Source organism: Cryptomeria japonica, unplaced genomic scaffold, assembly GCF_030272615.1.
Source record: "Cryptomeria japonica unplaced genomic scaffold, Sugi_1.0 HiC_scaffold_310, whole genome shotgun sequence".
In the NCBI taxonomy this organism is placed as follows: domain Eukaryota; kingdom Viridiplantae; phylum Streptophyta; class Pinopsida; order Cupressales; family Cupressaceae; genus Cryptomeria; species Cryptomeria japonica.
The window spans coordinates 130,759-145,000 of record NW_026729132.1 but is presented as its reverse complement, the minus strand read 5'-3'; the positions used below and the strand labels follow the sequence as shown (position 1 = coordinate 145,000).

General features: G+C 59.5%; 2 non-coding genes across 2 annotated transcripts; both read right to left on the bottom strand.

Annotated features, from left to right (window-relative positions):
- Nucleotides 1-119: 119 nt before the first annotated feature.
- On the bottom strand, nt 120-238 carry LOC131870273 (5S ribosomal RNA). Its single transcript, XR_009368596.1, has one exon. It is a non-coding gene; the product is annotated as a 5S ribosomal RNA (ribosomal RNA).
- A 5,915-nt stretch (nt 239-6,153) lies between these two features.
- Nucleotides 6,154-6,272, bottom strand: LOC131870272 (5S ribosomal RNA). Its single transcript, XR_009368595.1, has one exon. It is a non-coding gene; the product is annotated as a 5S ribosomal RNA (ribosomal RNA).
- Between the last annotated feature and the right edge of the window lie 7,970 nt (nt 6,273-14,242).

Below are 14,242 nucleotides of genomic sequence, written 5' to 3'. Positions count from 1 at the left end.
GCCCCCGCGCGCGCGGTAGTGCGGGCAGCGCACCCCGGCCCGGCCCGGCCCCGACGAGAACGCAAACGGGCAAAAGGTTTATTCAAATAGCATTGCGACGCCCGGCGAAAAACTAAAAAAGGGTGCAACACCGGGACTTCCCGGGAGGTCACCCATCCCAGTACTACTCCGGCCCAAGCGCGCTTAACTGCGGAGTTCTGATGGGATCCGGTGCACTAACGCTGGTATGATCGCACCCGTTATGAGCTTGTCGCAGTGTGTACTTAGCAAACCGCGACCCACGTGCGAATCCACCCCGGCCACCCACCCCCGTCGAGGTGCACACCCTCCCTCGCGAAGTGCGCCCCGTTCGCCAAGTGTGAGCCCTGCCCGGGTGCGCGCACCTTGCTAGGGCGTCGGGTGTGCACCCGGCCCGGCCTACGTGCGTGCACCTGGACGGGGCGTCGTGTGCGTGCAGTGTCCCGTCTGCAACGCGGTGCCCACACACCACCTCGGGCGCAACGACCTGCGCTCACATGTGGGCCGAGTGCACCTTGGTGCATGTTCGGGGCGCCTCGGGTGCACGCTCGATCTTGCCCCGGTGCACCAAGGCGCTCGGTTTGCCCCGGGTGCGCACTTGGTGCAAGGTGGGCACCCAAAATAGGGATCAAGCACCAAAACACAAGTTTCGGGATGCAAAATGGGACCCAAGGACCACAAATGCGTTCCAAGACCCATGATGGGTCCACGAGAACAAAAATGTGTTCCGAGACTTAATAAACAAATATTGGGTTTTAGGAGAAGAAACATGCTCTGATGCCCAAAACGAGAATCGACCCCGAAAAGGCCACAGGCCAAAAGTGGGATGCGAGACAAAAAAAAATGGGACCCGAGGACCAAAATTGGGTTCCCAGGTCGAAGACAGGGCAACCGGACAAGAAACGACCTCTAAGGCTCGAAATGAGTCCCGACGACTAAAACTTGACAAGAAGCACCCATCAGGCACCCAACTCGACACCCATGGGATGCCGACCCACCCGGGCTTCCACCTAGCACACCTTGGCACCCACCCACCCTCGCACCCAACCTCGCACCCAACTTAGCACCTTTGAACCCACATTGGCACTCACCCTGACCCTGGCACCTTGGAACCCACATTGGCACTCACCTTGACCCTGGCACCCACCTTTGCACTCACCTTGGGACCCACCCTGGCTCCCACCTCGGCACCCACCCAGACACCCACCTTGGTTCCTTGGCACCCACCTTGGATCCTTGGCACCCACCCCGACACCCACCTTGGCACGCAACTTGGCTACTTGCCACCCACCTTGGCTCCTTGACGCCCACCCCGACAACCACCCCGTGACCTACCCTGGCTAGGGTTGGTGCACACCCACCCTGGTGCCCACCTTGGCACCCACCCCATGACCCACCTTGGCACGCACCTTAGTACCCACCCCGTTACCCACCCTAGGACCCACCCCGTGACCCACCTTGGCCAGGGTGGGTGCCTTGGTGCGCACAACTTGCCTGGGCTGCACACCAGGGCGGGCTCAAGATGGCACCCGCGTTCCGTTTTTTTCACTATCTTTCAAAACGGAAATTTTAAAATCTCGTTTTTTTTTTTTTTTTGCCTTTTCTGGAAATTAGTGAAGGCAGCGCATCAAAGGTGCGCAATGCTGGTGCGAACCCGGGAGCGCTCCGATGTGTGCTCCAAGGTGCGGCGTGCACGAAGTCCGAGCCCGGCTTGCCCCGGGTGCGCACCTCGCGTGCACCTTCGCCGGGGTGAGCACCTTGGCTGGGTTGCGCGCCCTGGTGCGCACCAAGGAGCGCTCTGAAGTGTGCTCCAAGGTGCGGCGTGCACGAAGTCGGAGCTCGGTTTGCCCCGGGTGTGCACCTCGGGTGCGCACCTCGCGTGCACCTTCGCTGCGGTGGGCACCTTGGCTGGGTTGCGCGCCTTGGTGGGCACCATGCAGTGCACGAAGTCGGAGCCCGGTTTGCCCCGGGCGCGCACCTCCGCCAGGGTGGGCACCTTGGTGCGCACAACTTGCCTGGGCTGCGCACCAGGAAGGGCTCAAGATGGCACCCGCGTTCCGTTTTTTTCACTATCTTTCAGAACGGAAATTTTAAAATATCGTTTTTTTTTGCCTTTTCTGGAAATTAGTGAAGGCAGCGCATCAAAGGTGCGCAACGCTGGTGCGAACCTGGGAGCGCTCCGATGTGTGCTCCAAGGTGCGGCGTGCACGAAGTCGGAGCCCGGTTTGCCCCGGGTGCGCCCTGGTGGGCACCATGGTGCGCACCAAGGAGCGCTCCGAAGTGTGCTCCAAGGTGCGGCCTGCACGAAGTCGGAGCCCGGTTTGCCCCGGGCGTGCACCGCGGGTGGGCACCTTGGTGCGCATGCCTTGCCTGGGCTGCGCACCAGGGCGGGCTCAAGATGGCACCCGCGTTCCGTTTTTTTCACTATCTTTCAAAACGGAAATTTTAAAATCTCATTTTTTTTTGCCTTTTCTGGAAATTAGTGAAGGCAGCGCATCAAAGGTGCGCACCTCGCTGCCCACCACGGTGCGCAACGCCGGTGGGCACCCGGGAGTGCTTCGAAGTGTGCTCCAAGGTGCTGCGTGCACGTTGTCGGAGCCCGGTTTGCCCCGGGTGCGCACCTCGCGTGCACCTTCGTCGGGGTGGGCACCTTGGCTGGGTTTGCCCCGGCTGCGCTCCGAAGCGGGGTTATTGGAGCGCCGCCTCTTTTTTTGTCGGAGCGTTTGGTGGGGTTTCTCGCATTGGCTCTTCCCAGGCCCGGTTGCCACCCTGGCGCGCACGAAGTCGGAAGTAGGGTTAATTGCCCGGGTGCGCACCTTTGCCAGGGTGGGCACCTTACCTGGGCTGTGCACCAGGGCGGGCTCAAGATGGCACCCGCGTTCCGTTTTTTTCACTATCTTTCAAAACGGAAATTTTAAAATCTCCTCTTTTTTTTGCCTTTTCTGGAAATTAGTGAAGGCAGCGCATCAAAGGTGCGCACCTCGCTGCCCACCTTGGTGTGCTCTGAGGTGCGCACCCGGGAGCGCTACGAAGTGTGCTCCAAGGTGCGGCGTGCACGTTGTCGGAGCCCGGTTTGCCCCGGGTGCGCACCTCGCCTGCACCTTGGCCGGGGTGGGCACCCTGGCTGGGTTTGCCCAGGGTGCGCTCCGAAGCGGGGTTACTGGAGCGCCCCCTCTTTTTTTGTCAGAGCGTTTGGTGGGGTTTCTCGCATTGGCTCTTCCCAGGCCCGGTTGTTGGGTGCGCTCCCACCCTGGCGCGCGCGAAGTTGGAAGTTGGGTTAATTGCCCGGGCGCGCACCTTCGCCAGGGTGGGCACCTTGGTGCGCACACCTTGGCTGGGCTGCGCACCAGGGCGGGCTCAAGATGGCACCAGCATTCCCTTTTTCTCACTATCTTTCAAAACGGAAATTTTAAAATCTCGTTTTTTTTTGCCTTTTATGGAAATTAGTGAAGGCATCGCATCAAAGGTGCGCACCTCGCTGCCCACCTTGGTGTGCTCCGAGGTGCCCACCACGGTGCGCTCCGAGGTGCCCACCACGGTGCGCAACGCCGGTGCGAACCCGGGAGCGCCCCGATGTGTGCTCCAAGGTGCGGCGTGCACGAAGCCGGACCCCGGTTTGCCCCGGGTGCGCACCTCGCGTGCACCTTGGTGCGCACACCTTGGCTGGGTTGCGCGGCCTGGTGGGCACCATGGTGCGCACCAAGGAGCGCTCCAAAGTGTGCTCCAAGGTGCGGCGTGCACGAAGTCCTAGCCCGGTTTGCCCCGGGTGCGCACCTTCGCCGCGGTGGGCACCATGGCGTGCACGAAGTCGGAGCCCGGTTTGCCCCGGGTGCGCACCTCGCGTGCACCTTCGCCGGGGTGGGCACCTCGGCTGGGTTGCGCGCCCTGGTGCGCACCAAGGAGCGCTCCGAAGTGTGCTCCAAGGTGCGGCGTGCACGAAGTCGGAGCCCGGTTTGCCCCGGGTGCGCACCTTCGCCGCGGTGGGCACCCTGGTGCGCACCATGGCGTGCACGAAGTCGGAGCCCGGTTTGCCCCGGGTGCGCACCTCGCGTGCACCTTCGGCGGGGTTGCGCGCCCTGGTGCGCACCAAGGAGCGCTCCGAAGTGTGCTCCAAGGTGCGGCGTGCACGAAGTCGGAGCCCGGTTTGCCCCGGGTGCGCACCTCGCGTGCACCTTCGGCGGGGTTGCGCGCCCTGGTGGGCACCATGGTGCGCACCAAGGAGCGCTCCGAAGTGTGCTCCAAGGTGCGGCGTGCACGAAGTCGGAGCCCGGTTTGCCCCGGGTGCGCACCTCGCGTGCACCTTCGCCGCGGTGGGCACCATGGCGTGCACGAAGTCGGAGCCCGGTTTGCCCCGGGTGCGCACCTCGCGTGCACCTTCGCCGGGGTGGGCACCTCGGCTGGGTTGCGCGCCCTGGTGCGCACCAAGGAGCGCTCCGAAGTGTGCTCCAAGGTGCGGCGTGCACGAAGTCGGAGCCCGGTTTGCCCCGGGTGCGCACCTCGCGTGCACCTTCGCCGCGGTGGGCACCATGGCGTGCACGAAGTCGGAGCCCGGTTTGCCCCGGGTGCGCACCCCGCGTGCACCTTCGCCGGGGTGGGCACCTCGGCTGGGTTGCGCGCCCTGGTGCGCACCAAGGAGCGCTCCGAAGTGTGCTCCAAGGTGCGGCGTGCACGAAGTCGGAGCCCGGTTTGCCCCGGGTGCGCACCTCGCGTGCACCTTCGCCGCGGTGGGCACCTTGGCTGGGTTGGGCACCATTGAGCGCTCCGAAGTGTGCTCCAAGGTGCGCACCATGGCCCTCCAAGGTGCGCAGCATGGCGTGCACGAAGTCGGAGCCCGGTTTGCCCCGGGTGCGCACCTCGCGTGCACCTTCGCCAGGGTGGGCACCTCGGTGCGCACACCTTCTCAATGTTTTCTTGCCTTTTCTGGAAATTGGTGAAGGCAGCGCATCAAAGGTGCGCACCTCGGTGTGCTCCGAGGTGCGAACCCGAGAGCGCTCCGAGGTGCCCACGAAGTCGAAAGTCGGGTTAATTGCATTGTTTTCCCCGGGTGCGCTCCGAGGTGCGCAACATCGGTGCGCACCAAGGAGGGCTCCGAAGTGTGCTCCAAGGTGCGCACGATTCGGAGCTCGGTTTGCCCGGGGTGCGCACACCTTGGCTGGGTTGCGCACCCTTTGTGCGCTCCAAGGTGCGCACGAAGTCGGAGCTCGGTTTGCCCCGGGTGCGCACCTTCGCCAGGGTGCGCACCTTGATGCGCACGCCTTGGCTGGGCTGCGCACCTTGGTGGGCGCCATGGTGCGCACCTTTCGTGCGCTCCAAGGTGCGCACGAAGTCGGAGCTCGGTTTGCCCCGGGTGCGCACCTTGGTGGGCGCCATGGTGCACTCCGAGGTGCCCAAGATTGGTGCGCACCAAGGAGCGCTCCGAAGTGCGCTCCAAGGTGCGCAGGTGCGCGCGAAGTCGAAAGTTGGGTTAATTGTCCGGTTTGCCTCGGGTGCGCACCTTGCGTGCACCTTCGCCAGGGTGGGCGCCTTGGTGCGCACACCTTGGCTGGGCTGCGCACCCGGGCGCGCACACCTTGGCACCCGCGTTTCCTTCATTTTAAATTTTTTTTTTTTACAATCTCTCAAGTGGGAAATTCTATAATCTCAACTTTTTTTGCCTTTTCAGGAAACTTTTGAATGGAGCGCATCATTGGTGCGCTCCGAAGTGTGCTCCAAGGTGCGCACCTCTGGTGTGCTCCAAAGCTCTCTCCAGCTGCGTGCACCTGCCCCGGCCGCGCACCCGGCCCCGCCCAGCTTCGCTCACCTGTCCCGGGCGTCTGGTGCGGAACCTTAGAGTAAGAAACATCACCGTGCACCTTGGCCAACGTGCGCGACTCGACCGAGCGCGCACTGGCCGAGGTGCACACCGATTTCACCTGGGTGCGCGCGCAGCACCTCGGGCGCACCGGGGTGCGCGCACAACGCCCGGGTTGCACCGTGGCCTGTGTGCTCGGGGCGCCTCGGGTGCGCGCTCGGTGTCGCCCCCGCGCGCGCGGTAGTGCGGGCAGCGCACCCCGGCCCGGCCCGGCCCCGACGAGAACGCAAACGGGCAAAAGGTTTATTCAAATAGCATTGCGACGCCCGGCGAAAAACTAAAAAAGGGTGCAACACCGGGACTTCCCGGGAGGTCACCCATCCCAGTACTACTCCGGCCCAAGCGCGCTTAACTGCGGAGTTCTGATGGGATCCGGTGCACTAACGCTGGTATGATCGCACCCGTTATGAGCTTGTCGCAGTGTGTACTTAGCAAACCGCGACCCACGTGCGAATCCACCCCGGCCACCCACCCCCGTCGAGGTGCACACCCTCCCTCGCGAAGTGCGCCCCGTTCGCCAAGTGTGAGCCCTGCCCGGGTGCGCGCACCTTGCTAGGGCGTCGGGTGTGCACCCGGCCCGGCCTACGTGCGTGCACCTGGACGGGGCGTCGTGTGCGTGCAGTGTCCCGTCTGCAACGCGGTGCCCACACACCACCTCGGGCGCAACGACCTGCGCTCACATGTGGGCCGAGTGCACCTTGGTGCATGTTCGGGGCGCCTCGGGTGCACGCTCGATCTTGCCCCGGTGCACCAAGGCGCTCGGTTTGCCCCGGGTGCGCACTTGGTGCAAGGTGGGCACCCAAAATAGGGATCAAGCACCAAAACACAAGTTTCGGGATGCAAAATGGGACCCAAGGACCACAAATGCGTTCCAAGACCCATGATGGGTCCACGAGAACAAAAATGTGTTCCGAGACTTAATAAACAAATATTGGGTTTTAGGAGAAGAAACATGCTCTGATGCCCAAAACGAGAATCGACCCCGAAAAGGCCACAGGCCAAAAGTGGGATGCGAGACAAAAAAAAATGGGACCCGAGGACCAAAATTGGGTTCCCAGGTCGAAGACAGGGCAACCGGACAAGAAACGACCTCTAAGGCTCGAAATGAGTCCCGACGACTAAAACTTGACAAGAAGCACCCATCAGGCACCCAACTCGACACCCATGGGATGCCGACCCACCCGGGCTTCCACCTAGCACACCTTGGCACCCACCCACCCTCGCACCCAACCTCGCACCCAACTTAGCACCTTTGAACCCACATTGGCACTCACCCTGACCCTGGCACCTTGGAACCCACATTGGCACTCACCTTGACCCTGGCACCCACCTTTGCACTCACCTTGGGACCCACCCTGGCTCCCACCTCGGCACCCACCCAGACACCCACCTTGGTTCCTTGGCACCCACCTTGGATCCTTGGCACCCACCCCGACACCCACCTTGGCACGCAACTTGGCTACTTGCCACCCACCTTGGCTCCTTGACGCCCACCCCGACAACCACCCCGTGACCTACCCTGGCTAGGGTTGGTGCACACCCACCCTGGTGCCCACCTTGGCACCCACCCCATGACCCACCTTGGCACGCACCTTAGTACCCACCCTGTTACCCACCCTAGGACCCACCCCGTGACCCACCTTGGCCAGGGTGGGTGCACCCACCCTGGTGCCCACCTTGGCACCCACCCATCCTAGCACCCAGCCTGTGACCGGGCTTGGAACCCAACCTTGCACCCGTCTTGGCCAGTGTGGGTGCGCACCCATCCTGGCACCCACGTTGTGACACACCCTTTAACCCACGCACCCTAGCAGCCACGTTGGCACCCACCTTGGAACACAACCTAGCAACTTGGCACCCACCCCGTGACCCACCTTGGCATCCACCATAGCAGTCGCCCACTTGGCACCCACCTTGGAACCCAAGTTGGCACCCACCTCGGCACCCACCTTGACACTTGTGGACCCACCTTGCCACTCACCCTAGCATCGACCCATCCTAGCACCCACCCTGGCACCTTTGCACCCTAGCACTCACCCATCCTAGCACCTAACCTGTGACCCACCTTGACACTCACCCTCGCACCCACCTTGGAACCCAACCTAGCACCCACCCACCCTGACACCAACCCTAGCACCTACCCACCCTTGCACCCACCCTGTGACCCATCTTGGCACCCACCCATCCTACCACTCAACCTATCACCCACCTTCTCACCCACCTTGGCATCCACCTTAGCACCCACCCACACTGGCACCTTGGCACCCACCTCGGGCAAGGTGGGTGCACACCCACCCTGACACCCAATTTAGAACCAACCGAGCATGTTACCCACCTTGGCACCCACATTGCAGCCCACCCTAGTACCCACCCTATGACCCACATTGGCATCCACACCCTAGCACCCAGGCACCTCGACACCCGCCTTGACACGCACCCTAGCACTAAACCTGTGACCCACCTTGGAACTCACCCTAGAACCCACCCACCCTGTGAACCACCTTGGCATCCACCTTAGCACCCACCCACCTTGGCACCCACTCTAGCACTCACCCATCCTAACACCCAACTTGTTACCCACCTTGGCACCCGCCCTCGCGTCCACCTTGAAACCCACCCTAGCACCCACCCACGCAGGAGCCCACCTTGGCACCCAACCTAACACCCACGCATCCTGGCACCCAACTTGTGACCCACCTTGGAACCCACCCTAGTACCCACCTTTGAACCCACTATATCACCAACCCACCTTGGCACCCACCCTATGACCCTCTTTGGAATCCACCCTAGCACGCACCCACCCTGGCACCCACCATGGAGCGCACCCTAGCACCCACCCACCTCGGCACGCACCTCAACACCCACCTTGGTGTGCGCACTGCGCCAACCTCTCAAAGACCCTATGTGGTGCGCTCCAAAGTGTACACCTTTGGTGCGCTCCAAGGTGCGCACCTTTGGTGCACACCGAGGTGCACACCAAAGTGTGCACCGAGGTGAGCACCAAAGTGCACTCCAAGGTGCACACCAAGGCGTGCACCTTTGGTGCGGTCAATGCAAACGAATTCGGAAGTTGGGGTCGATGTCCTAATCGCTGCTGCAGACTACACGTATGAGAATCGGACAAATAGCTTTATATAGGGGAGGTGTTGCGTTTGATGGGTCGACTCCCCTGGTTGTGTGCACTGCACCAACTTCAAAGACCCTGTCTTGTTTAAGAAGTCAAAAGTTGGGGTGGATGTCCTAATCATTGCTGCAGTCTACGCATGTATGAGAATCAGACAAATAGCTTATATAGGGGAGGTGTTGCATTCGGTGGGTTGACTCCCCTGGTTGTGCGCACTGCGCCAACCTCAAAGACCCCGCATAGCAGAAGAAGTCGGAAGTCGGATTTTGGTGAGCACCAAGGCGTGCACCTTTGGTGCGGTCAACGCAGACGAATTCAGAAGTTGGGGTGGATGTCCTAATCGTTGTTGCAGGCTACACATGTATGAGAATCAGACAAATAGCTTATATAGGGGAGGTGTTGGGTTTGATGGGTCAACTCCCTTGGTTGTGCGCATTACGCCAACCTCAAAGACCTTGTTTTCGTTAAGAAGTCAAAAGTTGGGGTCAATGTCCTAATGGCTCCTGTAGGCTACACATGTATGAGAATCGGACAAATAGCTTATATAGGGGAGGTGTTGGGTTTGATGGGTCGACTCCCCTGGTTGTGCGCATTACGTCAACCTCAAAGACCTTGTTTTCATTAAGAAGTCAAAAGTTGGGGTCGATGTCCTAATTGCTCCTGTAGACTACACATGTATGAGAATCAGACAAATAGCTTATATAGGGGAGGTGTTGGGTTTGATGGGTTGACTCCCCTAGTTGTTCGCATTACACCAACCTCAAAGACCTTGTTTTCGTTTAGAAGCCGAAAGTTGGGGTCGATGTCCTAATTGCTCCTGCAGGCTACGCATGTATGAGAATCAGACAAATAGCTTATATAGGGGAGGTGTTGGGTTTGATGGGTCGACTCCCCTGGTTGTGCGCATTGCGCCAACCTCAAAGACCCTGCATTGCGGATGAAGTCGAAAGTCAGAGTTTGGTGTGCTACAAGGTGTGGTCGAAGGTGCTCACCTAGGTGTGCACCTTTGGAGCGCAGGAAAAGTGCCCTCCAAAAGTGCGCACCTTTGGAGTGCACAAAAGTGCCCTCCAAAAGTGCGCACCTTTGGAGCGCACAAAAGTGCCCTCCAAAAAGTGCCCTCCAAAAGTGCGCACCTTTGGAGCGCACAAAAGTGCCCTCCAAAAAGTGCCCTCCAAAAGTGCGCACCTTTGGAGTGCAGAAAAGTGCCCTCCAAAAAGTGCCCTCCAAAAGTGTGCACCTTTGGAGTGCACAAAAGTGCCCTCCAAAAGTGCGCACCTTTGGAGCGCAGAAAAGTGCCCTCCAAAAAGTGCCCTCCAAAAGTGCGCACCTTTGGAGCGCAGAAAAGTGCCCTCCAAAAAGTGCCCTCCAAAAGTGCGCACCTTTGGAGCGCAGAAAAGTGCCCTCCAAAAAGTGCCCTCCAAAAGTGCGCACCTTTGGAGCGCAGAAAAGTGCCCTCCAAAAAGTGCCCTCCAAAAGTGCGCACCTTTGGAGCGCACAAAAGTGCCCTCCAAAAAGTGCCCTCCAAAAGTGCGCACCTTTGGAGCGCACAAAAGTGCCCTCCAAAAGTGCGCACCTTTGGAGCGCACAAAAGTGCCCTCCAAAAGTGCGCACTTTTGGTGCGCACCAAGGCGCTGGTTCGGTCGTTGCAGGCGAGTTCGGAAGTTGGGGTCGATGTCCTGAGCGGAGGTGCAAACTACACAGGTGTCGGAATCGGACAAATAGCTTATATAGGGGAGGTGTATGCTTCGATGGGTCGACTCCCCAGGTTGAGCGCACCGCGCCAACCTCAAAGACCCTACGGTATGGATGAAGTCGGAAGTTGGGTCCGATGACCGATTCGATTAGTAGGTATGCTCATGAGGTCGGAATTTGGGTCCGATGACCTGCCATGTGCAGGAAGGCGAATGTTGGCACTGTGCGTTGCAAGGTGCACACCAAGGTGCTGGTGCGGTCTTTTTAGTCGAGTTCGGAAGTTGGGGTCGATGTCCTGATCGGAGGTGCAAGCTACACAGGTGTGGGAATCGGACAAATAGCTTATATAGGGGAGGTGTATGCTTCGTTGGGTCGACTCCCCGGGTTGAGCGCACCGCGCCAACCTCAAAGACCCTACGGTATGGATGAAGTCGGAAGTTGGGTCCGATGACCGATTCGATATGTAGGCATACTCGCGAGGTCGGAATTTGGGTCCGATGACCTGCCATGTGCAGGAAGGCGAATGTTGGCACTGTGCGTTGCAAGGTGCGCACCAAGGCGCTGGTTCGGTCGTTGCAGGCGAGTTCGGAAGTTGGGGTCGATGTCCTGATCGGAGGTGCAAACTACACAGGTGTGGGAATCGGACAAATAGCTTATATAGGGGAGGTGTATGCTTCGTTGGGTCGACTCCCCGGGTTGAGCGCACCGCGCCAACCTCAAAGACCCTACGGTATGGATGAAGTCGGAAGTTGTGTCCGATGACCGATTCGATATGTAGGCATACTCGCGAGGTCGGAATTTGGGTCCGATGACCTGCCATGTGCAGGAAGGCGAATGTTGGGACTGTGCGTCGCAAGGTGCGCACCAAGGCGCTGGTGCCGTCGTTGCAGTCGAGTTCGGAAGTTGGGGTCGATGTCCTGGTCAGAGGTGCAAACTACACAGGTGTGGGAATCGGACAAATAGCTTATATAGGGGAGGTGTATGCTTCGATGGGTCGACTCCCCGGGTTGAGCGCACCGCGCCAACCTCAAAGACCCTACAGTATGGATGAAGTCGGAAGTTGGGTCCGATGACCGATTCGATACGTAGGCATATTGGCGAGGTCTGAATTTGTGTCCGATGACCTGCCATGCGCAGGAAGGCGGAATTTGGGTCCGATGACCGAGTTGATGGCGTGCCATGCGCAGAAAGGCGGAATTTGGGTCCGATGACCGAGTTGATGTTGATGGCCCGCCATGCACAGGAAGGCGGAATTTGGGTCCGATGACCGATTTGAAGGCGTGCCATGCGCAGAAAGGCGGAGTTTGGGTCCGATGACCGAGTTGATATTGATGGCCCGCCATGCGCAGGAAGGCGGAATTTGGGTCCGATGACCTGACATACGCATGGAGTCCGACTCGGGGGCCGATGTTCGATTCGATGACTTGCATTGTGGGTAAAGTCGGAAGTTGTGGTCTTTGACCCGATTCGATGACCAGACTTCGGCTGCTTGAGAATCGGACAAATAACTTATATAGGGGAGGTAGTGTTCTCGAGCATCCTCCCCCCGTGCCCGTTTATGTCGATTGATGCTGGTGCTCGACTGGTTGGAGCGCTCGGATGCAAAAATCTTGCACCAGGATTTATCGATTGTGATGGACACGGCAAGTCTCCTGATTGCTATGCAGGAGCTCATCGTGAATCTCTATGCGGCCTTGGTATGGACTCGACCTGCGGAATGGTTCGGCAATGGTAGTCGCTCCAACACGTCCTTGCAATGGCCACAGAGGTGATTCGACTAGAGCTCCAGTCTAGCTTTTGGGTTGCTTGGCGGACTGGTATAGCCGCGATCGAGTTCCGGCCATGAACGTTTTAGATAGCTCTTGGGCTTTCTGGGACGGAAGTCGGAAGTTTGGGCTGTTGTCCGATTTGATGACCATTCTTCGGATGTGTGAGAATCGGACAAATAACTTATATAGGGGACTGTGTTGTCTCACGCAGCCCCCTCCGTGCCCCTCTATCTCGACCGATGTTGGTGCTTGAAAGGGTTGGGATCGCTCGGATTTATAAACGTGCACCACCATTTGTCGAGTGTGAGGGACGCGGCAGGTCTCCTAAATGCTATACGGGCGCTCTCTGAGAATCTCTATCCGGCCTCGACACAGACTAGTCTTGCTGAATGGTTTGGCACTGGTAGTCGATCCAACACGTCGTTGTTGTGGCCGCCTAGGCGATTCGATTCGAGCCCCCGTCTAGCTTTTGGGTTGCTTGGCGGATTTTGCCCTATCCGCAAGTGAGCTCGGTCCCTAAACGTTCGAGAAACCCGATTGCTATGCGCCGACTCTCTTTCTTGCGAGCCTCCATCTAGCTTTTGGGTCTCTACGGAACGGAAGTCGGAATCTGGGACCGTTGTTTGATTCGACGAGGCAGACTACGGTTGTGCGAGAATCGGACAAATAACTTATATAGGGGAGGTGTTGACTGGAGCATTCTCCCCCGTGCCCCTCTAACTCGACCAATGCTGGCGCTCGAACGGTGGTAGCGCTCGGATTTTCGTTGAGCGCCAGCATTGGTCGATTTAGAGGGGCATGCGAGATTCCCGAATGCTATGCGAGGGCTCTAACGGAAATGTCTATTGGTTTCGGTATGGATGCAATTGCGAGTGGTTCGGCAAAGGTAGTCGTTCCGATGCGTCCATGTCGTGGCCAAATCGATAATTCGATTTGAGCCCTCGTATAGCATTTGGGTCTCTCGATGTGATTCCGCATTCCAGTCCCTTTGGGCACTGCTTGAGCCGCATCCCAGGGGGTTCCCTTCCCAATAATCTGCCTCGCAACCCGATTGCTATGCGGTGAGGCTCCTCGGCCGCCTCGGAACTATCTGTGTATCAGACGCATCGCGGGATAAGGGGTTGGCAACGGTAGTCGCCCCAAGCGCGTCCGATGCTTGGACCATTCCGAGGCGGCCCTGAAGCCTCTTCCGTCTAGCCGTTGGGTCCTTCTCGCCGCATCCCTTGCCTCGCACCCCGATTGCTATGCGGTGAGGCTCCTCGGCCGCCTTGGAACTATCTGTGTATCAGACGCATCGCGGGATAAGGGGTTGTCACTGGTAGTCGCCCCAAGCGCGTCCGATGCTTGGACCATTCCGAGGCGGCCCTGAAGCCTCTTCCGTCTAGCCGTTGGGTCCTTCTCGCCGCATCCCTCGACTCGCACCCCGATTGCTATGCGGTGAGGCTCCTCGGCCGCCTTGGAACTATCTGTGTATCGGACGCGTCGCGGGATAAGGGGTTGTCACTGGTAGTCGCCCCAAGCGCGTCCGATGCTTGGACCATTCCGAGGCGGCCCTGAAGCCTCTTCCGTCTAGCCGTTGGGTCCTTCTCGCCGCATCCCTCGCCTCGCACCCCGATTGCTATGCGGTGAGGCTCCTCGGCCGCCTTGGAACTATCTGTGTATCGGACGCGTCGCGGGATAAGGGGTTGTCACTGGTAGTCGCCCCAAGCGCGTGCGATGCATGGACCATTCCCAGGCGGCCCTGAAGCCTCTTCCGTCTAGCCGTTGGGTCCTTCTCGCCGCATCCCT